Below are 6,738 nucleotides of genomic sequence, written 5' to 3'. Positions count from 1 at the left end.
TTTGCATATTCTAGGTACCTTATACAAATGGAATCACCATATTTGTCCTATTGCATCTGGTTTATTTCACTTAGTATAATGTTTTTCCAGGTTCTCCCATGTTTTAGCATATATTATAGTTTCATTCCTTTTTAAGCTGAATAACATGTCATAACATGTACATACCAACCACATTTTGTTTCTGCATTCCCCTGTTGGGCAGTTGAGTTGTTTTCCCATTTTGGCTGTTGTTAATCATGCTGCTTTAACCACTGGTGTACAAGTATCTGTTTGTTTCTCCGCCTTTAATTCTTTTGAGTATATACCTAGAAGTGGAATTATATGATAATTCTATTTTTAATTTTTAGAAATCACTGAACTATTTTCCACAGCAACTGCACCATTTTGCATTCCCATCAGTAATGTGCAGGGGTTCCATTTTCTCCATATCCTCACCAGTCCTTGTTATTTTTTTTATTGTTTTAAATAATAGCCATTCCAAAGCCTGTGAAGTGGTATCTCTTTGTGGTTTTTATTTTCATTTCCCTAATGACTAGTGATGTTAATAAGCATATAACATCAATAGGCACATTAAAGGATTCATGTACTTATTGGCTGTTTGTATGCATTCTTTGGAGGAATGTTCATTCACGTCTTTTGCGTATTTTAAATTTGGTTATTTGTTGTTATTTTTTCTTGTGGAGTTGTAGGGATTCTTTATAAATTCTGAATATTGATATTTATCAGGTATATGGTTTGCAAAGCTCTTACATTTTGATCTTTGATCTACTTTGAGATAATTGTTATATATGGCATAAGATAAGGGTCCAACTTTATTCTTTTGCATGTGGATATTCATTTTTACCAGTGCCATTTGTTGAAAAAAAGATTCTTTTCTTAGTGAATGGTCTTGGCATTTTTGTTGAAAATCAATTGACCACATATTCAAGAGTTTGTTTCTAGACTAGATAGTCTATTTCCTTGGTCTGTATGACTCTACTTCTGCCAGTACCACACCGTTTTGATTACTTTGGTATGTTTTGATATCAGGAAGTGTGAGACCTCCAACTTTTCTTTCTGTTTCAAGATTGTTTTGGCTACTTGAAAACCTGTGAGAATCCATATGGATTTTAGGATGAGTTTTCCCATTTCTACAAAAAATACTGTTGGGATATTAATAGGTGTTGCATTAAATCGGTATATCACTTGAGTAGCATTATCATATTAACAATATTAAGTCTTGGTTGATGAACACAGGATGTCTTCTCACTTGTTATGTCTTCTTGCATTTCTTTTAACAATGTTTTGTAGTTCTTGGTGTACAAGTCTTTCCCTTCCTAGGTTAAATGTATTTCTTAATATTTTTTATGATGTTCTTATAAATGGAAATGTTTTGAATTTTTTTGTATCTTTCTTTGCTAGTGCATAGAAATGTAACTGACTTTTTTGTGTTTATTTTATATCCTACAATTTTGCCGGATTTTTTTATTGGTTGTAACAATTTTTTTTGTGTGTGTTGTGTGTAATCTTTAGGGTTTTTTAACATAAAAGATTACATCATCTGCAGAGATAATTTTACTTCCTTCTTTCCAAATTCAATGACATTTCTTGTCTAATTGTTCTTGCTAGAACTTCCAATATGATCTTGAATAGAAGTGGTGAAAGCAGGCATCTTTATCTTCTGCACTTATCATTTTGAACAAGACCCTTTCATTCTTTGATGATGATGACGATAATGATGATGAGATGATGATGATTGAGACGGAGTCTCGCTCTGTCGCCCAGGCTGGAGTGCAGTGGCGCGATCTCGGCTCACTGCAAGCTCCGCCTCCCAGGTTCACGCCATTTTCCTGCCTCAGCCTCTAGAGTAGCTGGGACTGCAGGTGCCTGCCTCCACGCCCGGCTAATTTTTTCGTATTTTTAGTTGAGACGGTGTTTCATCGTGTTAGCCAGGATGATCTCGATCTCCTGACCTCGTGATCTGCCTGCCTTGGCCTCCCAAAGTGCTGGGATTACAGGCGTGAGCCACGGTGCCTGGCCCCATTCTTAGATCATTCTTTTTTTAATGAAAACTTGTTGAATTTTGTAAAGTGCTTTCTTAGTACATCAATTGAGATGATCATGTGATTTTTTCCCCCTCCATTCTATTAATTTCATATATCACAGTGACTGATTTTCATATGTTGACGTTTTCTTACATTCCAGTAATAAATCCCACTTGGTCATGGTTTATAATTGCTTTAATCTGTTATTTAGTTCAGTTTGCTAGTATTTTGTTGAAGATTTCTCCATCAATATTCATAAGAAATATTTGTGTATAGTCTCCTTTTCAAGTAGTATTTTTTTCTGGTTTTGGTATCAGGGTAATGCAGGCCTCATAGAATAATTTGAAAGGACTTTTTCTGCTTCATTTTTTTTTTTTTTTTGCAAGAGTTTGAAAAGAATTAGTGTTATTTCTTCATCAAAGGTTTGGTATAATTCACCATTGAAGCTGTTTGGCCTAGGGCTTTTTTATCTTGTAGGAAGGTGTTTTATGTTGAGGCCCCCTCCTTACTAGCTATCTGTCTATTCAGATATTCTATGTCTTTATGATTTGGTTTTGGCAGATTGCCTGCCTGTTTCATCTAGGTTACCCCACTTGTTGATGTATAGTTGTTCAAAGTATTCTTTTAATCTGTTTATTTCTGCAAAATTGGTAGAATGTCTCAATTTTCATTTCTGAACTTAGTATCTTAAACATTTTCTCTTCCTTCCCTTTTTCAGTTGTTTTAAGGTGTTTTTCTAGTAAGTCTGATATGCATGCTTTCTTACAGATGGTTTCTTTCAATTTATTTTGAATTTATTTTCAAATTTTGAATGAGCTATCTTCTATTTCTTAGTACGTCTTGTAATTTTTGTTGTGGGAAATTTGAAATTTGATGGTTTTAATGTGGTACTTCTGGAAATCAGATTCTCCCTCTTCCTCAGGATTTGCTTTTATTTTTATTGTTGAAGGCTGTATTAGCCCATTTAAGACTTTTCCAAACTGTTTTTGCAAAAATTATTTCTTGTCATGTGTGATCACTGGAGTCTCTGTTTCTTTAGCTCATGTTCAGCTAATGTTTAGACAGAGATTTTTAAAAAATCAGGAGCTAAAGCAAACAAACCAATGAAAGACACACACACACACTCTCAAAACAAAACAGAGGCAGGAGCTGCAAGGCAGCCTCTGAAGACTGGCTCTGTGCTGGGACCCTTCATCTCTGGGCTAGGCTTGCTCAAGCTTGGGGCTGGGCCAGCAGTGAAAGCAGAAGGTCTTCTCAGGTCTTTTCTGAGCACGTGGCACTCTTGAGCATTCACATGGCTTTCTAAATTCTCCTGGATGTATGGCTGCACTTGATGTTCAAATTCCCCCAAAGCATCTCATTAAGCATCTCTTCTGGAACTCTGATGGCCTATTTTATATCTCTACTTGTAATCCCTTGCCCCAGACACCTGTGAGCTTGTCGTCACCTTGTAGCTTTTATGAACAGTGTCAACCACTTTTATCACCTGTATTCGGAGTTATACAAAACAGAGATGAGTGTCTTGTGTCAATCTGTCAGATGTCCTCAGACAGGTTAGAAACATAACATAATGATTTGCAATGAAGTCTGCTCTGTTCCCTCTTATGCAATGGGAGGTGGGATCTGGAACCAAGCTGCCCTCTGCTGAAGACCCAGATTACTGCTGTACTGGGGAGTGGAGAGAATAACAGTGAAAGTGCCGCACACCTTTCCTACTATTGTGACAATAGCTTTTTCTTGATAGGGCATTTGCTTGCTTGCTGTAAACCCGTGACTGTTTTCCAGAGATGCTTTAAAGTTGGTTCAGATAACTTCTGGGCTTTTTTTTTTTTTTTATGTTTTTGTTGGGGAGTGAGAGCTTGGAGTTTCCAAGTCTGCCATCTTGCTGCTCTAATTTTTTAAAATAAATAATGGTTAAACGTATGACATAATGTATATCAAAATAACTTTATCTTATATTTAAATTATATATGTACATAAACAAATCAGAAAAAAATAAAAACAAAAGCAAAACTTATTTATTCTGCCTTTTTCTCCACATGCTAAAAATGGAGAGAAAATAATAGGCCAATAATTCTCAAACTTTCTGTTGTGAAGGATCAATTCTCTAAATATGTCATGGGTAACACTTTTAAAAATAGACTAAAATTGAATTATTGGGAAAGTACAATAAAAGACAAACTATCAACCCCATTTTCAAATTATCAGATTTAATAGGCATAAAATTTATGTCATATTGCAAATGAAGTTCCTAAATGGTTCTTCTCAATTTCTTTTGCCAACGAGCAACCTTCAGTTCTCAGTTTGACACTTGATAGCAACCACACTCTCAGTAGCCTGGAGTGATCATTGTCTTTCTGTCCTCTGTATTAGAGAGACTCATAAGAATAGAGAAAAAATTACTAAAGGAAATATTTTTTGACTAAATAAAATGGTAAAATCATCTGTACATAAAATCATTCGAACTTTGATGGCAGAAAATAATTTGGAAAAATATTGGTCTCAAATATTGTGAAAAGTTAAATACTACATAATAATTTATAAAGAGTTTATGCAAAAAGAGAAGTGAACATAACAGTTAATTGAACAAAGAAGCATGCACACACTATAAGATAGAAATTGATAATAGAAGTAGAAAATATGTCATTTCCATGAAAGAGAAGAAAATAAAAATTACAATAAAACTTAAGATATAACTTTTGCTGAAAAAATATTTAAAAATTTTTCTAATAATTTCTAAATTATTTTCAACACAAAGACTTGTGTTGTTAAATAAAACTGTTTAAAAAAACTGTCTAAAGCAAAATAGTAGCAATGTATTGTGTATTTATACCATATATACAAGTAAAACATAAAATGACAATAGCACAAAAATACCAGGGAAAAATGTGGAATATACTGTTCTACTGGTTTATATTACATGTGAGATGCATATTATTTGAATATAGACCATTATTAATTAGAGATGTGCACTATAAATCCTAAGGCAACCATTAAAAGAATTAAAGCAATTCAGTGTTTTCTTAATATTCTTTGATTATGTTTCAATAATAAAATTACTCTCTAAATGTTTGGAAATAAATTGATGATCAAATGCCTACTTTTTCTCAGATACTTTCTGCCTTTGTGTTTTGCTTATTTTAATAAACCTCTGAGCTGTCTGTTCCTCATATAACGACTTCCAATTGATATGCATATAAAATATGGGACGCTTCATGAATTTGTGTGTCATCCATGTGCAGGGGCCATGCTTATCTTCTCTATATCGTTCCAATTTTAGTATACATGCTGCTGAAGCGAACACACCTATTTGTTAATCCTAAAAATTCAACAACATATGCACAACACTCTAAATTTCTGAAGTGTGATAGTACCCAAAACACTATGACTAAAAGTGAGTTGTATACCATAAGGGTTAAGAGCTTGGGTGTTGAAGTGGGGTGCGGTGGCTCATGCCTATAATCCCAGCACTTTGGGAGGCCGAGGCAGGCAGATCATGAGGTCAGGAGTTCGAGACCAGTCTGGCCAACATAGTGAAACCCCGCCTTTACTAAAAATACAAAAAATTAGCTGGGTGTGGTGGTGTGTGCTTGTAATCCCAGCTACTCGGGAGGCTGAGGCGGGAGAATCACGTGAACCCGGGAGGTGGAGGTTGCAGTGAGCTGAGATAGTGCCACTGCAGTTCAGCCTGGGCAACAGGATGAGACTCCATCTCAAAAAAAAAAAAGAAACGAGCTTGGGCACTGAAAGTGAACCATCAGGGGCAAAGTTCCATCTTTAGCACATACTACCTCAAGCAATTCAATCTTCTGTGCTCCTCTTTTTCCATCTATAGCACAGTGATGATACAGTTTGGATATTTTCCCCTCTAAATCTCACATAGAATTATAATCCCTAATGTTGGAGGTGGGGCTTGGTGGGAGGTGATTGAATCATGGGGGCAGATCCCACATGGCTTGGTGCTGTCCTTGCAATAGTGAGTGAATTCTCGAGAGATCTGGTTGTTTGCAAGTGGGTGGACCTTCTCCACAACTCTTGCTCTTGCTCTTGCTTTTGCCATGTGATGTGCCTGCTCCCCCTTTGCCTTCTGCTATGAGTAAAAGCTCCCTGAGGCCTCTCAAGAAGCCAAGCAGATACCAGCATCATTCTTCCCTGATAGCTTGCAGAACCATGAGCCAATTGAATTTTTTTTCTTTATAAATTACCTAGTCTTAGGTATTCCTTTATGGCAATGCAAGTACAGCCTAACATAGAAAATTTGTGCTGAGGAGTGGGGCCTTGCTATAAAAATACCTGAAAATGTGAAAGCAGCTTTGGAACTGGGTAACAGGCAGAGGTTGGAAGAGTTTGGAGGGCTCAGAAGACAGGAAGATGAAAATTTGGAACTTCTTAAAGACTGGTTAAATGGTTGTGACCAAAATGCTGATCTGATGGTGCAACGGACAGTGAAGTTCAGGCTGACAAGGTCTCAGACAGAAATGAGAAATGTATTGGGAACTGGAGCAAAGATTACTCATATTATGCCTTAGCAAAGAACTTGGCTGCATTGTGTTCATGCCTTAGTGATCTGTGGAAGTTTGAACTTAAGAGTGATAATTTAGTGTACCCACTAGAAGAAGTTGCTAAGCAGAAAAGCTTTTCAGAGGTGACCTGGCTGCTCACAACTTACACACAGATGTGGGAGTTAAGAAATGACTTAAAGTTGGGAGTTATA

General features: G+C 36.1%; 1 non-coding gene across 1 annotated transcript; it reads right to left on the bottom strand.

The window, feature by feature from the left end:
- Positions 1 to 5,221: 5,221 nt before the first annotated feature.
- Positions 5,222 to 5,328, bottom strand: LOC116463808 (U6 spliceosomal RNA). The gene has a single exon (XR_004246781.1). It is a non-coding gene; the product is annotated as a U6 spliceosomal RNA (small nuclear RNA).
- Between the last annotated feature and the right edge of the window lie 1,410 nt (positions 5,329 to 6,738).

The sequence above is a fragment of the Hylobates moloch genome, unplaced genomic scaffold (assembly GCF_009828535.3).
Source record: "Hylobates moloch isolate HMO894 unplaced genomic scaffold, HMol_V3 SCAFFOLD_66, whole genome shotgun sequence".
In the NCBI taxonomy this organism is placed as follows: Eukaryota; Metazoa; Chordata; class Mammalia; order Primates; family Hylobatidae; genus Hylobates; species Hylobates moloch.
The sequence above is the reverse complement of the archived record's forward strand: the minus strand, read 5'-3'. Positions and strand labels throughout refer to the sequence as shown.